Below are 19,353 nucleotides of genomic sequence, written 5' to 3'. Positions count from 1 at the left end.
CTGCTTGACTCTCCCTCCCGTAGCCATGAGTGGTAGAGTGCTGATAGATTCTGAGAGGGGTGAGACAGTGCTTCATAACATAAAAGGGCTGTGGCCCAGTCCCATTAGGACTAGCTCTTTAAGGGAGGTGACTGTATTTTCTTAATTCCATTTGATGTTCCCAATGGACTACACACAGTACACACTAATAAATTCTGATGAGGTTGAAGATGAATGATGAACTTCCACACAAATTATGGCTCTTTTAATTTCCTGAACACATATTGTGTTATAATCAATCAGTAGTATGTTTTGAGCACCTAATGTATGCAGAGAAGAGCACTTTATTAAGGATTTGGGAGATTACAATAGAGATAATAGACATAATTCCTGCCCTCAAGTAGATTAAATGTGTGGATGTTAATAACTGTTTTAACTGATTTTATGCCCACATACATATGATATATGTGTGTATCCACATATGTATGTAAAATTGCACATCTGCATAGAACAAGCTGTAGATGTTTAAAATTACAATAAATGTAGCATATACTTTTAACATATTTTATTCTCCCAAATTTAACAAATTCTAAAGTACATAGCTTAGAGAAGAGTTTCTATGTTTATACTTCAAGTCACTGTCTCATCAGCAACTCTTTACTTAGATATAGTCCCTTTAAGATATTGCAACTATTTAAAACCAAATGTGGCTCTATTTTTTTAGATCATCATGTAAACACACTTCTTATCTTCTAAACAAAAAAGCTACTATCTCTGCATTCCTATTATTTGTTAATTACTCTGCAGATAGCAATATTAAATAAACAGGATCTTTTAACTTCTTAATAAAGAAAAATTGTTTTCTTCAGCCCACCATAAAAATGTGACATTATTTCTGATTAAAGGATTTGTAGACATTATTCAAATCAACATTCCTTTTAGGACAGTAAGATTCCTTTATAATGACCAAACCATGCCCCATCCTCCTTCACATGCTTGTAGATAAGACAAGATGACTTACAGCATTAAAGACACTAATGTGATTATGTCCCATATTTTCAGTTGATTTCCCTAACCACGCTTGCCTCTGTGTGAGGTCTAAGATGCTCTGGTCTATTTTAGAAGAAAAACATGTGTAATTTCCATAGGGGACTGCAGAAGCTAAAAAAGAGATGTGGTTTTTTTGAGAACCTGTAGCAAAATAATTTCCTTAAAAATCCTTCCCAATCTGAATTGATTCTTCCAAAAGCTTTTTTAATTTACACCTTTCATTGCTGTATGATATGATATTTAATATAAATGAGTACACTTTTAATGATATATTTTCAAACAACTCAGTTGTTCCCATTTTCTTCCATATAGAAGCTCCTATTTTTCATTCAAACTTTGTAGAGGGTTATTTTGGGGGGTTTTTGTATTATTTTACCTTGAATAAAATGTAGAAATCAAATGTTTTGTTTACAGAAGCAAACTGGAAGGTTTGATTCGTTATTAACAAAACAAAAGCACTGTATAATGGACCAATTTTCCATATTTGGTGTCAATTATAAGTGTTCATTTTCAGATATTGCTTCAGATGTGATCATCATCTCTGTTATTTTTTGTTCCTACAAAATAAAGACTTTTTTCTTAAGTTGGCTGTCACTTTTGAAATGGAAAACATGATGAATTATGGCACATTTGCCTTGCTATGCTTTATCAAGCTCATTAGAGATGATGCATGATCTGAATTCTACAGAAGGGAAAAAACACACACACACACACACACACACACACACGAGGCTTCTCTTCCTTATCCTCCATATCTACTTCTGAAATCTTGCTAGTTTACTTGGCGTTTAAACTGACCACCTATTATTGAACAAATCATCCTGTCTGAGCAACTCATGTTTTTTCTCCAGTTCAGACAATGACTTGAGCTGTAAGTTCTCTAAGGATGATGTCATCTACCAGCTTGGAAAGTTGTTTTAAATGTTTCTTTCTAAATTTCTTTTGTCATGATATGCAAATAAACAACTTTACATTCCTCTGCAGAGTGGTTGACAAAGGTTGTCTATTTTAAAATAGTATTTTATGGGGAAATATTCACAGACGGCAACACATGTTCCAGATCCTACAGTTAGCCTCTATTTATGCATCTGACTTCCATCCATAAATTAAACTATTCTATTTCTGCCTGAGACCCAGAAGCTTTATTGAATATTCATATTTTAAAGAAAATTAAATTTATTTAAGGAACTTCAGAAGTAAAGTGTGTTGATGCCAGAGAGATTTTTGAAGCATCATAGAAATATGAATACATGGCAAGCAGTTTCTAAAATTCAATTTTTTCCCTTCTCTTCATCTATTTCTAAATCAGATTTGAATTTGGAGCTCAAAAAACTGTCAACTCTTTGCATGGAATGAAATTTCCTCCCAACTTTTTTTAATATTCTTCACTTTAAAACCTTCAAAACTAGTAATCATTGTGGCATATGTTAAGTGCCTACTAAATGTCAAGCACTTTACTAAGTGCTGGGGTAGATACAGGATAATCAGGTCCCACCTGGGGATCAAAGAGTAAGTAGGAGGGAAAATAGATATTACCCATTTTGCAGATGAGGGAACTGAGGCACAGAGAAGTTAACTGATTTGCACAACATCACACAACATGTAAGTGGCAGAGCTGTTATTAGAACACAGGCCTTTAACTCCTGGGTGTCTCACACCATAAATGACAGACAGGCCTCAGTCCAGTTGCAAAGACTGACTTTGCAGGGAATTGGCTATTGAGCTTATGGTTTTCCCAGCACTTTACAAACTCTCCTGTTCCTACCTGTATTCCCTCTGGGGTCTGGGGAACAGTTAGTGAGTAATTAGTGATTGCTGAATAGTGCTAATTTAGAAAAAAATGTTGACCTATTGGCTGAATAATAATTGCAGTATTCATTAAGCAGTCACTCCATGCCAGCACTGTGTTAAACACTAGGATACAAGAGAATTAGTTCTGATGCAGTCCTTTGTCCTATCTGGAGCCCACAGCCTAAGATGGAGGAAGAGTAGTTATTTTTACAGATGAGGAAGCTGAAGTCTAAAGAGGTTAAATGACTTGACCAAGATCACACAGCAGTTAAATGACAGAAGATGGACCAGAACCCAGGTCTCCTGACTCCTATTCCTATGCTCCTTCCACTGGGAAGTTTTAAACCTTTAGATTCACATTTTGCTAGGGCACAAGTATCCCTAATCAACAAAGTTCCCTGTCTTGTGCAGCAAATTAGAACAAACTGTTTTGAATTCTATAGCACTAACAAGATTTCAGGTTGACATCTGGCCTGGATTAGCTTCTCTGGTCTCATCATAACACAGGACTGGACTCCATGTGTTCCCAGCTCTCATAAAGCTTTCACAATTTCATTGCTCTTGAACAATACATCTGTGAGGTCATAAAACCATGCATCATATTGAAAAATAAAACAGAGCATTTCTTAGGCCATTCTGCACTTCTGAGATAGAGAATTACAGCAATTACCTAGATTATTTGTTTTTAAAACCTACTTCTTTCATCTGGATATTGTATATGAAAATTTTTGAACATATGAATTATGGAAATAATGACCTCAATTCACTAGTGGATGGTATATATGATGTGAGTGTCTTAATTCAAACAGAAAAATAAGGAATTTGTGGCCTTTCATGATGGCCAATTGGGGCATAGCAATCAATCAATCATTGGTATTTTTTGAGTGCTTACTGCTTGCAGATTTCTTTACTAAGCACTTGGGAGAGTACAATATAACAGACTTGGTAGACACATTCCCTGACCACATTGAGTTTACAGTCTAGAGATGGAGACAGGCATTAATATAAATAAATAATGTATAGATATGAACATAAGTACTTTGGGGTTGAGAGTGGGTCAAATACTAAAATGGCACAGAGCTTACAGTCTAGAGAGGGAGACAGACATTAATATGAATAAATAATTAATTTATAATATATAAATATATATACATAAATGCTGTGGGGTTGGATGTTAGGAGAATATCAATTGTTCCAAGGTCACAGATTGAGGTGCAAGGATGATACAGAAGGGAGAGTGAGCTAGGAAAAAGAGGGCTTAACTGGGGAAGGCCTCTTGGAGGAGATGTGACCTTAGTATTGTTTTGAAGGTGGAGATAGTGGTCGTATGGCATAGATAGACAGGGAGGATATTCCAGGCTAAGGAGAGGATATGAGATAGGGGTCAGTGGCAAGATAGATGAGATCAGGGCACAGTAAGTAAGCTGGTGCTAAAAGAGCAGAATGTATGGGGCTGGGCTGTAGTAGGAGATTAGTTAGGTTAGGTAGGGTATGACAAGTAGATAGAGTGCAAAGCCAAAGATAAGGAGTTTCTGTTTGAATTTGGTGTGAAATAGACCCCATGATCTCCTCAAGAACTGCCATGGCACTTAAAGAAAAAAAAACCTTTGTCCCTTTACCTCATTTTTATTTAATCAGAATGTAAAACTAAAAAGAAACTTGGCTCATGTTCCCAAAAGAGGCTACCACAAATAATGAGTATGATTATGTTAGGCAAGAGAAGAACATAGGGGCAAGAACTCTCTGATTTAAAATATTATCTAGGTCATGTGCTTCTATGTCTCTTAGTTATTCTGTCATCTCAGTGATAGCAGTTTCAGAACAGTGAAAACAATGTATACCTGAGGAAGCACCCAGAACTAGACCAGCCTGGAAACCCTCCTCTAGAAACAGATTAGCCCAGAGGATTTCAAGTATTTTTGGCCTCCAGCCTATCATTTCTCTGGGTCACTGCTTCAGGGATAATCCTCAAAGTCCAGGAAAGTTATTAATGAGGTAAGGAGAGAGCAGCAGGGCTTCTAACACCTCAGAATGAGCCATCACTTCACTGAACTCCCCAGCCAATGAGAGGTGTGCAAGAGCCAATTCTGCCATTAAAACATGAAGAATCGATTATTTTCCTTTTTCTCTTTCACAACTCACCATATGGTTGGTTCAGTTGAGTATGCCTCTTACAGTCCACTGATAAAAGATGCCGTGCTCATGATCATTAAAATCATCCCCAGTGTCTCACTCCCAACCTCAGAGGCAACACAAAGGGAGAGAGAAGAGCGGGCTTTCTTGGAAGAACATCAGGATGCCTGGTGTACTTTTACTGGGGATAGAGAGAGTAGCCCAGATTGCCCTTTTGCAGACACGTTTCATGTGGAGAAAGCATGTGAAAGTGGTTCCTGGTGTGCCCAGCCCAGTAAGAGCTGTGCTTGGTTTGTGGAGCAATTTGATTGCCTGCTGCATCGATGAAGGAGGAATGTTGTAGTCCCCCCCACCAGGGAGGCTGCCATGGATACACGAGTCTTTGGGGGATAAGCATTCATTCTTTAAAGGGAGAAGCATCCGCTGAATTATTGCCCAGGCTCCAAAGCACTTTGTAACCTTCCCCCTTCTAGATGGTGAGCCCGTTGTTGGGTAGGGATTGTCTCTATTGCTGAATTGTACTTTCCAAGTGCTTAGTACAGGGCTCTGCACACAGTAAGTGCTCAATAAATACAATTGAATGAATAATGTTCTGACAGGATTAATATTGTTCACTCTTCTCCCCACAGTGTAATGAATTTGCATCTACTGGGGCCATTAAGTATGCATGGTCTTTACTGCAGGAAACCATTCTATCTTTACAGCAAAGGTGGACTGGGGGACCACTAATGAAATTTAATAATGAATAATTGGTCTTGTAGCCTGCATATAGTAAGTACTGATTTCCTGAACACTTTCGTGAACATTCTTCAAAGAAATTAAGACATGTATTATGTAATACTTCAAATTGCACACATTCTGAATCCAGGAAAAACATATTGCTTATTCTGGTGTGCAATGCTGATGTCATTTTATGACAACAGTTTGATCACCTTTTATGAACAGGCACCTCGTTATTAATACTAGGATTCTATGTTCATGTCAAGTAATGGTCATGATAGAGAGTCTTTTGGAGCTCCACACTGATGAGCTACAAGTTCCCCCACACTACCCCAGTAGTTTGCTCCCACCATCCTTTTACATTTAGATTTTGACATTTTGACATTTCGTAGAGAGGCGGTACCCCCGACACAGAGATCACCCACTCTCTTGACCCTACAACCCCTTCTCCATCCCTGTTTTCTCACCCCCACAATCCTTCACAGGAGGTCCTCCTGACCTTCTCCTCCTTCCCCATGCTAATGGGCTCTGAGTCTACCCTGTGTAGCTGGGTAAGTAGCTGGGTGTGTAGCTGCTCTCCCAGCACAGAGTCCCATTCAGCAACTCTCCCCATGTCCTAGGCTTGGGGAGTTAGTTGCCAACAACTACTCTTGGTGGTCCCCACCCAGCCACTGGAGCTTCTGGAGAAGCAGTGTAGTCTAGTGGAAAGAGCACAGGCCTGGGAGTCAGAGGACCTGGTTTCCAATCCTGGCTCTGCCCAATACTTGCTGTGTGACTTTGAGCAAGACATTTAACTTTTCCATGCCTCAATTTTCCTGTTCTGCCTCCTACATAGATTGTGAGTCCCATATGGGACAAGGACTGTGTCCAATCTAATGCACTTGAATCTACCACAGTGCTTAGAATAGTGTTTGACACATAGTAAGCACTTAAGAAAGCACACAATAAATACCACTGGTTGATTGATTATTATCATTATTGTTATTGCGGCATCTCCAAAAGGCCTAGGAAACGTTTGGGTTTCAGCTAACCAATCCTTTACTCCAAAAGCAAGATGTTGATAATTGGAGTGAAATTCTATGCCATCCCCTCACCGAAAAATGAGTCTGTTCAAATTAGCAGTTAGGTATTCTCTTTGATCATAAACTGATAACTAGTACTTACTTGGTTAAAGATTACAATAGCAGTGGTAGTTGTACAACAGTTCTAAAATTAGATGCAGGAATAAATACCTATCCCAGACTTTGTATGTGTTTTTAACTTACACCCAAGGTTTCCTCTGAGACACATTATACCTAACACACTTACCTTGGCATCTTCTCTGTGGGCACACTACCCACAGATAATTCCCTCTGGTGAAACTCAGCCTTTCTAAAAACACCAGCCACCCAAGACTTTTCCTGCTGGGCATCTGTCGGAGACTGACCTCTCTTTGTGGCTTCAGGGTTTTACCTATCCCTCAAGCCCCCTAAATCCTCATCTGTGATACAGCGATGTAACCAGATTAGGTATTGACATTCTCTGAAGAACAGCTTTTCCCCAGTGATGGGGTGGTCCTGAGGAGTAAGCAGTTTCCAGATCTGGAGCTCCATGAAGATATATAACAAGCTTAAATTTATCTCTATTTTTGTGGAATGAATAGAATAAACTTGTGGGCCTTGTGCTGCTTCTGGGCCTCATCTCCATTCCCTACCCACCTCCTCCCCATACCTTGGAAGAAATGCAAAAAGTGAAGTTGTGCACTAATCTTTCTTTCTTTTTTTCTCTTTCATTGTAGTTCTCTGTCTAATCATGACAGACTTTCTGGGAACTGAAAATACTTTTTCACAATCAAATCCTCAACACAGGCTACTGTTTCTTCAAAAATAGATTGTCTTTGACTTAAGAGAGACCCAGAATGAAGCCCTCTGTAGAAGACCAATACTAGAATGTGTTCTACAATATCGGTATAGATCTAGAAAGTTTGTAACTATAACTTGCCTACGTTGTATGGTGAATAGTTCAGGCATACCCCCAAATAACTTGGCTTCCGGCTTGCTAAACACAAAACAGAAGCTGAAACACCTGTGTCCCAGGTATGCATAGCAATAGACCAACATGCCAAGACTGAACCATCTGAAAAAATAAACTCTCTAAAACTCCAACTGCTTGATTACAGAATCATAGAAGACATATCAGCTAAAGAGAGTCCCTATTCCACCAAAAATAAGCCTTTATTTGTTTTACCCAGAGGCATTTTATCTATTTTCTGAAGATCCCCTTTTCTCCTTTACCTCTCAGATTTCTCTTTCTTTGTCCTCCATCAAGTTAGAGACACTGATGAAACAAGTAGTCAACTGCAATGGAAATATAAAATTATATTTATTTATGTTTCTGTTACTAAAATATTTATCCTTTTATCAGTCTCTGTAGATTTCTTCCTCTCTCTTCACTTAGAGAGGTCAAAGATGCAGACTTGACTTGGAAATGATTTTCTGTTCTCATACTGCTGCTTCTCTCATCTTAGAGAAGCAGTGTGGCTCAGTGGAAAGAGCATGGTCTTGGGAACCAGAGGTCATGGGCTCTAGTCCCAGCTCTGCCACTTTGGGCAAGCCACTTAACTCCTCTGAGCCTCAGTTACCTCATTTGTAAAATGGGGATTAAAACTGTGAGCCCCACGTGGGACAACCTGATCACCTTGTATCACCCCCAGTGCTTAGAACAGTGCTTCGCACATAGTAAATGCTTAACAAATGCCATCATTATCATCATTATTATTACTATACCAGATTAACATTTGATTCATGATGAAGTAACTTGGAAAATTTATCTTTCCAGTAACTCAGTTTCCCCATTCAAAAGGGAGTTGGGGTTGATGTTAGAAGAGTGGTCCTTATACAAGCATGATAGTGCTTCATTTCAGCAGAGTACTTGGAAAATACAAAGCACTCTCCAAATATTAAGTGTACTTGATCACTCCTCATGTCTGCCCAGACTCCAGGGATTAATGCTGAACTATAATTTTTGCAGTTCTGCCTGTAATAATATTTTTAATGTATTACCAAGGCCCAGATTCATACTGCTGCTCTAATTAAGCCCATAGTACTAATTATTCTTCATGTAGGTACGTTCTGGTTAGAACATTTCAAATGGATATTCCTAACTAAGGAGCCTATAAATGAGGGTTAGTGGAAGTGCAGTTGAAGGCAGGGAGAGTTGTAGCATTATTTTCCTCAGAAATATTTAAAAATAGGACAATCATCTATCACTTTTGAGTGATCTAACTAGAGTCGACCTATAGTTTAATGTTAAAGAATTATATTTCTTGTTTACCATGACTAAGGCCACATTTCCTCCAATCGACCACACCTCTGCATCAACTATGCGCTTGGCTATGCACCCATTTAGGCACTTTGATACTCACCCCAGCCTCACAGCACTTATGTAAATATCCTCATATTCTATTTCCCCTATCAATAATTTAGTTCAATGTCTGTCTCCTCCTGCAAACTGTAAGCTCCTTGTGGGCAGTGATCATACCTTCCATCTTTGTTGTATTGTATTTCCCCAAGCCATTAGTACATTACTCTGCCCACAGTAACCACTCAATAATACCTTTGATTGCTTGATTACCAGATAAACCAAGATTATGTGATCTCATTCATTCATTCAATCATATTTATTGAGTGCTTACTGTGTGCAGAGCACTGTACTAAGCTCTTGGGAAGTACAAATCAGCAACATATAGAGATGGTCCCTACCCAACAATGGGCTCACAGTGTAAACAACTCCCCAAAAGGCAAAACTGAGTGATCAGAAGGAGCTCAATTTTTTATGGTATTTATTAAATCGCTTACTATGTGCCAGGAACTGTACCAAAAGCTGGAATAAATAGAAGTTAGTCAAGGGATTAACTTGATAATCCAGCGCTTAGAACAGTGCTTTGCACATAGTAAGCACTTAACAAATGCCATCATTATTATTATTATTATAACTAATGAGATGCAACATTGCTCTGTGTCAAGCACTCGGGCTTGGGAGCCAGAGTTTGTGGGTTCTAATCACGACTCCGCCACTTGTCAGCTGTGTGACCTTGGGCAAGTCACTTAACCTCTCTGTGCCTCCATCTGTAAAATGGGGATTAAGACTGTGAGCCCCACGTGGGACAGCCTGATAACCTTGCATTCCCCCAGCACTTAGAACAGTGCTTTGCACATAGTAAGCACTTAACAATTATTATTATTATTATCATTATTTTTATTATTATTATTATTATAAGGGACACGTGAAACTGACAAGTTTTTAGAAAGTATTGTTAAATTGGGGCTGGGGAGGAGAGAGACAGCGAAAGAGTAATGCATCCTCTAGTCTCTTTAACCCAGAAATCAGCACTGAAAATTATTTTGTCTGTATATGAAAATCATAAACTATTATTAAAAGAGAATATGGACAAGCTGATGATCTAGTGAAACTACAGGACCAAATTATAATTTTATAGAAGTTTATAACTCTCTCTGAGGGAACTATATTATGTGAGAAAGGACACTTTTATTCCAAAACTTAATGTGGCATTCTATCTCTTTTTACAAAAATGTTTCATATAGGGATGACTATGAAACTTGCTGTGAAGTTTAGTAATTTTAAAAATTGATTTTATCTGGATTCCTGCTAGAGAACTCAGTGCCTTTCCCTGAAACACATCATCATTTGGGAATTGGCATAAACAACCTCTTTAATAAAGTCTGCTTTAAAAACTTAAGAAGCATACTTTTTAAAAGCTGGTGAAAGGTGATTGCTCTCTCTGAAACAAAAGGCCTACTTTTATCTTGAAAACATGATGCTCCTCGGTTGGACTGAAATACATTAAGCAGAATAGGGTGACTATCTCTTGTAATTGTCAGCAGACAGGCACCCTGTCATATAATTTTGTCAAACTTGTACTTAATTGATAAAATATGACTTCCTAGTAACTATGAGTATGTTCTGGCAATGTCAAGTCATCCCAAGCCACATGACTTGACTTCGGCTTTAGAATTAAAATTGAAGATTTATCCCAGGTCGAAGGAATGCCCCTCCCACATTGTAAGAACTCTAGAGAATGCGGAGGGAAAATGGGATGTCGTTAAAGCAGAGAAGTGCCCCTAGGGTCAGTGTCAGATACAATCTAATTTAACATCTTTATTAAGGATCTCGAAGAGGGAGTAAGCCGCATATTAATGAAATGTGCAAATGATATTAAACTGGGAGCTGGTGCAAATGCAAGGACAAAGAAATAATGTAAATGGATTAAAAGAATTTAAAAGAGTGGGCAGAAAATTACCACATCAAAATGAACCTTTAGCTCTTTGGCCAGTTGGAGGGTGGTCAACAGGTGAGATAAGGGTTGGTGGTCTGGGGAGCTTTCTAGAGAAGTATTGCACCTAAACAGGCTTCCTACAGGAACCAGAGGGAAATAAAAAAATGAAACATTTAACCTTAAATATATATAAAACAAAAATTCTGGGGTTTTTTTGGTTTATGTGAAGACAGTTTACAAGGAGGCATTCATCAACTTTGAAGTGATGTAAAATGGGCCTTTAAAAACTTTTGTTACAGCTGTGACCACAGTAGGCCTCCAATGTGGTTCAGTTAGATATACTTAACCACTGGTGAGTGGAGCTTTCACGCTGAGAAACTCAGGATTGCTGAATTAACACAAACTTCCACCTTTTATTTGGAGTCAAAGATCAGGTAATGTGACAGTATATTACCAACCCAAAATTGTCCAGTCAATCCCAGAATTCATGAGTGAAGCATATTCTTCCCTAATTCCTGGAGTTCTCTAGATCCCTTTGCAGAATTGATCAGTTTTAAGGCCATATCTCTTCACTGGTAAAGTGTGGTTAAGAGAAGTGCAGGGATTGAATAAGACCCTTTGCTTATATTAGGGCCTCCAGGTATGGTCCTGAAAATGTCATCTAGTCAGTCATATTTACTGAACACTTACTGTATGCAGAGCACTGTACTAAGGGCTCGAGAGAGTAAATTATAACACTATAACAGACACATTCCCTGCCCACAATGAAATAGGTAACAGTATCTTGTGTAGCCACAGCTGTGAGATGCTAAGTCAAGATAAATAAAGCAGAAAAATATATTTTTTTTAGATTGCATGCACGACGCATTAAGACAGGACTAACTGATGATACTGGTAACTCAACTCCACAGGTCCACAGGTCAATTCCACAGTCCACACATATATTTCCTGTGGCATTGTTGATTGCCTCAGTTACAAAAAGATGAAGACAGATTAGACAAGATCCAGAGAAAAGCAACAAAAAGGAGTAAGGTAATTGGTAAATTGACATATGAGGAAAGGTTAAAAGAAGTAATTAGGTATATTGTGGCTAAATCATAAGTGATGGGAGAGGACAAGCTACAGTCACCAAAGTGGGAGATTAATTATTTAGAATATACAAAGAGCATAACCAGGAATAACTGGAAAAAATTCAAGGGTAAAAAAAAGTTATCTAAATTTCAGGCACTAGATTATAGACTATTGGAAAGCACTTGAGGCATCTAAAGGTGATTTCTCAGGAGCCTTAGCAAATGAGTGGACTGGGGCTTTTTCCATCTATCCTTCCTAGAGAACAATTATTCAAGTCAGAATTTCCTATTCCAGGTGTAAGTGAAGATCGGTTTCATTCCTGACCTAGTTCCACATACAGATTACATTGGCACTAATGCATGCACAATTCCAAGAAAAAAAGATTCTGGAAATCAGTTTAAGTGGCCTTAAATCCTTTGGGCTTGTCTCATGGGTTTTTTATGTAATTTCTCCTATGAAGTCTCTTTATCCCTCCTTACCCCCTTACTCAGCTCCCCCTGGCAAAATAGGTCTTTGTGTTAGCAGATCAATCTCTCTTTCACTAGACTGGGCACCTATTTTCTTCCCTCTAAGAGAATGCTCAAAAATTTGGATCAAGGAGGGATAGTAAAATAATGAGTTCCCATTCCAGACATAAAATATACATTTATTGGATTGTACCCTGAAACTAGCTGCATATATTTATACTAAAATAATTGTTGCATTAAACCATTATTTCAAAAGTTGGCTATTTAGAATTCATTTCTCCCAAGAGACATTTTCCAAATCTGTGCATATTTAATAAGTCTCCAAGACTAAAACACATATTCTGCATCTATACTGTGTATGAGTGGAGAGAGAGAGAGAGAGAGAGAGAGAGAGAGAGAGAGAGAGAGAGAGAGAGAGGAAAGCAGAAAAAGGCAGAGAAAGGGAGAGGACCTTGTAAGTTGCAAAGTGAGTTGGTAATTGCTGGCCTCCTCCCAGGACCCTGCAAGCAATGAGTTATCATAAATTGGAAGAATTAGACAAATGATAGCTAAAGGATGAAAAAAAAAATGACGGCTAGCAAAATTATTTGCTTTCAAAGAAAAGTCACCAGAGCACAACTGTTAGCTTGTAAGGATAGAGACCAATATTTATTTGTACCCAAAAGAAAAAAATAGATATTAAATTACACGTCAGCCAATCAATCAATCATATTTTATTGAGCATTTACTGTGTGCACAGCACTGAACTAAGAACTTGCAAGAGTACAGTAAGGCAGAGTTGGTAGACACATAACAGTTTTTAAATGGATTACTAATCTTTTAACAATATATGTTGATAAATTAAATGCCATCCTTTATAGTGTAACTTCCTTAAAAACAGGGATTACATTGTTTGTTTCTTTCACAGTGCTTCCCCAAGTGCCTACAACAGTGCTTTTTAATTCAGTAGGCGCCAAATCAGTACTCTTGGTACTTGTTCCAATTGCCAATAGTGTGTAGCTCTGAGGGTATCTAGTTGAAGATGACGACTCCTATAATGAAATATAACTATGTGACTATAAAGATTGTCCTTTCCTACGCTGAAGTTTTCACTCTTTGCCATTTCTGTTAAAGCTGCCTTTTGTTCTCCCAAATGTACCAAAATCTCCACTCAAAGACAGCAACCGCTCTACTGATTACCTCATGCCAGGTTAGTCTGTCTACTGTTGTCTCCCAGGCATAGATGTTGTCTCCCAGGCATAGACCATGTTATATCATTCTAAGTCTTGAAAGCACGTGTTTTGCCTTCCTAGTGTATCAAGGAGGAATTTTCTACCCTCGCTTTGTAATAGCTAGAAAATCCTGCTAACATGCTAACATCCATTTTAGTCATATACCCAGTTCAGAATGGTTGTGTTGTAATTAGCTTTACATCATTGTTGATGAGCTAACTGGGTTCCTGGACCTCACTGATGGTTTCTTATCTGGACATTTAGTACTTGCAATACTGTGTCATGGAGAAGACCACGTTTCTGTGCTTTTTCTCTTGGTTTTGCCATGGACTTTCTTATTACTGATGGGCAAAAATTAGCTTCTCTGCGCCTTGGTGTGCTTTCCTGATAAATAAGCACATTGAAATTTAACTTTTTTACAGTATAATTGGGAGTTAGAACAATTTGTTCTGTACATGAAGGGCAAATTCTCAGTGATAGAAACATCTGAGTGTCTGACAAGAAAAATAAAATATACAGCAGTGAAGAAATGTTCTCTGATTTGAACTGTTTCTTGCGGGAATTTGTGTGTGGCAATAAAAATAATACAACCCTGATAACAAAATAATTCATCATGTGAAATAAAAATGAATGTCTTTTCATTGAAATCCATTCTCCTGTATCTAATTTGAAGAAATACTTACCCAATTGGATTGCAAAGATTTTATTTCTATTATATGAAGTAATTGATATAGACCTAACCATTTTGCCTGATCAATTTCGTTTAAGAAGAGTGACAGTTGCTCACTGTACCATTATTAATTGTTGTACTCAGATTTGTAAAAAAAATCAAAAAAACTACAAAACAAATCTGTGTTCTGCACCCAGTGGGAAAGCACCTCTACCCATAAAATAGTGTTACTGTGGCTAGTTTCTTGAAGTGTTGCATGAACTGTTTGCAAAATAAATTAAACTTAAGCCTATTAAAAACATACTTGAAAGGAATGAGGCCTAGTAAATAGAATCCTGGACCCACATCAGGATCCCAGGGTTCTATTGCCAACACTACTACTGACCTGCTGTGTGACCTTGGCCTAGGCACTTTACCTCTCTGTGCCCCAGTTTCCTGATGTTGGAAGAGGGGATAATAATTGCCACCTGCCTTCCAGGAATGTTGTGAGGATTAATGAGATAATTTTTGTAAAGTAGTTTGAGCTCCTTGGAAGAAAAACTATGTAAGAATAAAGTGTTATTATAATTATTATGTAGCACCTTTCATCTGAGAATCTCAAAGCACTTCACAAAACATTAACTCATTAATCTTTCTAACACTCCTGTGAGAGAACAGCAGGGATGAGCCCTAGTTCACAAATGCAGACACAGAGATCCAAAAGGTTAAATGGATAAACCGTTACCCGAAACACCACAGAAGATAAGGCACCCAAGCCAAAAATGGGATTCAGAATTCCTGGCCCATATTCCACTATTCAAACCCTGAGAATATAATTCCTCGGTAATATGTTTAATTCATGCCCACACATCCCACCAATTTACCAGGATAGCGGAGATCCAATTGAAGTAAGACACAAAGGAGCCAGGTGAATTTTAGGAGCAGGAAAAACATGGACCACAACCTTCCCTTACCAATTTCCAAGTGGGAGACAGAGAGATCAGGAAAGAAACCACTGCAGCCAAGCTCTAGCATTTCTAAAGGCTTCTGATCAAGTATTTTTAGCCTTCCTCTTTTAACTTGACACCTTGTTGGGATATTCCTGTCTCTCAGCCAAAAAGTGTCTCAACATATGAATACAAAGGTAGTAGTTCATCATCCAAAGGAATCATTGTAAAATACCATATTCAAAGGAGCTTTCCCTTCTTAATACTCCTTTTCCTGCTGAATCAACTAATTGTGTAGCTGAGACAGGTGGTGGTAATCCCCTCTGGGAGAGGAAGAGGAAGAAAGATAACTATTTTGCATAGGTTTTAAGGAAGAGGCACTGTACGTTTGTATAACCTTGGGCAGGGATGCAGACAGTGGCACACCATGTTCTCCTCCTGTCCAGCTCACATCCTGTGACCACTTGGCCTTTTAGCTGCTGTTTTCCCAGACTCAGGCTTAGGTCTTCAAGTCCCTCTACTCTGTAGCAGGAGAAGACTGGGTAGCACTCAGATCTCCAAGCCATGCAGGCCACTGTCTGTAGCCATACTTAGAGAATAAAGCATGACCATCATCTGCATTAATCAATTAAGCAAGATATGTATTAAGTGCTTACTTTGTGCAGAGCTCTGTACTAAACAATAGCATTACATCACAGATCTGCCACCACTTGTTTTTATGGCCAACGCTCTAGGTTAAATTGGCAGCCCCCTTTCAGATGCTAAACACACTGGAATGTGTTGTGCTGTACTCTCCTAAGTGCTTAGTATAGTGCCCTCCCAAGCATGTAAGAATTATGATTGATTGATTGGTCAAGGTCATTTGTCAGCGTGCAGTGGGATGCCAAAAGATGCAGTCAAAGGTTGGAGGGTTTCTATAGCTTTGCCTAAAAGTCAGCTGCAATCTGTGATTATCCTCTGAAGAGTCACACTTTTATCATGCAAGCTGTTACTATTAATAGAAAGTATCTCTAATTTAAAACACAGGGTGAGCTTAAACGTTCATCAGGATCCATGACTTCTGAACAGTGACAGATACCACTGACTGAAAATGTCATGGTAATAATAATAGTGATAATTGTAGCTTTTGTTGATTGCTTATTCTAATGCCAAGCACTGAGATAAGCACTGGGAAAGAAACAATTCAATCAGATCAGCCACCATTCCTGTCTCATATAGGGCTCATAAAATAAGCAGAGGGAGAGTAGGTATTTTATTCCCATTTTACAGATGAGGAAACTGAGGCATGGAGAGGCTTAGTGACAATTAATTTTGTAGGCAAATGGTGAACCCAGGTCTCCAGACTTGGAGGAAGATGTTTGATTTTTTAAATCTGAGTTAGTACTGACATAATTTGTCAAATTTGGGCAAAATGCATTTTTGCCAGCAAAATTCACAACATACTTGAAAATAAGTTTTTTAATTTCTAAAATTATTTCATTCTTAAAGGTGGTTGATGGTACCTAGCAAGATGTATAGAGCTTGGTACTTAATTTAGGATAGAGCCACTCTAAATTTCCAGTGCCTGTTCTATATCTAAAAAGGACCTAACTTTCAATACAATGCATAAAAACTAAAAATGGCAACAAAAAGCCTGAACTCCTAGAAAGGCTAAGAAAAAGAGATCTAAATATCTGCTTGGATGTTGACATATAACCATTGAAGAAAGAGTATCTCGCACATTGATTCTGTTTCTAAATATTTTACTAAGCCACTAAGCTTAGTTTTTAAGGAGGAAATTCATCAAGTAACAAGTTTTGAAATGAATTAAAAGGTCACAGAAAATTAAGCTATTTTGGTGTAACACCAACGCCCTGGTAAATTATGTCTGAGTATAATTTCATGAAAATTTTAGAGTTGAATATCATGAATATGTGGACTTGGAGGATTTAAATGAGCTGTACCTAGAGGATCAGAGCTGCAGGCTTTTCTAGAGAGTCTGATAAAAGCTTAAACTTGCAATGCTTCTCTCTCAAGTAAATTAACCTTGGATTTTTAGGGGCCAAACTTGTTAGCAAGTCCAGCAAATGCCCTGAATGTTTCTAAAAACTAGTTTGACAGTGATCCATTTTTCAAGGAGGTATTTTGCTTGGAAAATATTCAGTAAGGTTGCCTTATTGCTAAATGCCTTAAGGAAGGATAAGATTTGCTAATATTGGAATTTTGAAGGCTCTAATCTTAAAGGTCTCTAAGTAAATGTGTTTTTGATATATTCCATGCTGTCTCTACCACCAATAATTCCCCAAAGTAGGTCATACCCTATATCTGCCAACCCTCAGTTGTGGATATTTGGCATAGTGACACGTGAATTTTAGAATGGACTGAGAACGTAGACTTTAGTAGACAGCTTTTGACTCTTCATCTGTCTCCATCAGCTCAGCTATAAACATACACCTGAGGCCCAGACACAGAGACATTCAACTTGCAAGAAAGAAAAATCTGTTTATCTAAATCTTCCTATTTTCATAGAATTGTTCTAAGCTAAAAGGCACTGCAAGCAAGTCGCATCTATTGCTGGACTGAGTTTTGGATAGAGATAGATACTCCAAAGGACAGAGATTTAATTTCATGTGCTGTGACAACACTTTTTTTAATAATTGGAAGGACCTGATGTCAGTTAAAGGACTCAAATGATATTTTAACAAAGCCTAGGTCATCGTCTTTGAGAAGAATTGTAATTGTAGTTGTGGCATTTGTTGAGCTCTTACTATGTGCCAGACACTATTCTAAGCACTGAGGTGGATACAAGCAAATTGGGTTGGACACAGTCCCTGTCCCACATGGGGCTCACAGTCTTAATCTCCATTTTACAGATGAAGTAACTGAGGCACAGAGAAGTGGTATGACGACCCAGGACACAAAGCAAGCATGTGGTGGAGCCTGGAATAGAACCCAGGTCCTTCTGACTCTCAACCCCTGTTATCCACTTGACCATGCCCCTCAAAAACTGATGAGGGTGACCACTGTGATATCTATTTACCTTTGCTTTCAAGATTTGAACCAGAGTTGTGGATTGGCTGCTGAAGACTATCAAAGACCATCTGGGGAGAATTGTGCTCGGGTCTGAGATGCTGGAATAAAAACTTTACTATTGCAGTTTGGATGGAGGGAGGAGGGTTAGGATCAAAGGAGCAGGTGAGGAAGGGGAGTGGGGTAGCACCTAGGAGCTCTCAATGCCCTTATATATACTGTGAGTCACCTGCCTAGCTTCAATAATGATGCTGGCTGATCAAAGGATGAACCACTGCACTCCAAGCACTTACACCACACCATAATTCTCAAGTAGAGCCAGACTAATGACACATAAACCTTCTAATCCTCCTGGAAAGAAGGCCAGAGCTAACAATAACAATGTCTTTAAGCATGCTGTGACCCAACATGTTCCATCCATATTAACCCACTCCAACCAAACAATTCAGTAAATTCTGTGATTTGGTTCTTAAACTCAGTACTTCCTCATTAATCAGGTAGCTTGGATTCATTCAATCATATTTATTGAGACCTTACTGTGTGCAGAGCACTGTACTAAGCGCTTAGTGCAGTGACAAAGTGTGGGATCAGAAGTATGGGAAAGAGGAAGAGCTATAATAATGACAGCATTTGTTAAGCACTTACTGTGTGCCAAGCACTGTTCTAAGCACTGGAAGGGATACAAGGTAATCAGGTTGCCCCACGTGGGGCTCACAGTTAATCCCAATTTTACAGATGAGGCAACTGAGGCACAGAGAAGTTAAGTGACTTGCCCAAAGTCACATGGCTGACAAGTGGCAGACCTAGGATTAAAACCCATGACCTCTGACTCCCAAGCCAGTGCTCTTTCCACTGAGCCACGCTGCTTCTCTAGCTATCTTCGGACTACTGTACTCTACTAAGTGTTTAAATGTGTGTCTACCCAGGAACAGCTTATGGGCCTTGAGTTTTCAGTATTTTTGATTTAAACAAATATGGTTAGTAGTTAAGAGCAAAGAAAACCCTGCCACCTCCCCTAAAGCTGTATGATCTCTTTAACACGGAGTCAGCA

Source organism: Tachyglossus aculeatus, chromosome 5, assembly GCF_015852505.1.
Source record: "Tachyglossus aculeatus isolate mTacAcu1 chromosome 5, mTacAcu1.pri, whole genome shotgun sequence".
In the NCBI taxonomy this organism is placed as follows: Eukaryota; Metazoa; Chordata; class Mammalia; order Monotremata; family Tachyglossidae; genus Tachyglossus; species Tachyglossus aculeatus.
Note: the sequence above shows the minus strand (reverse complement) of the source record.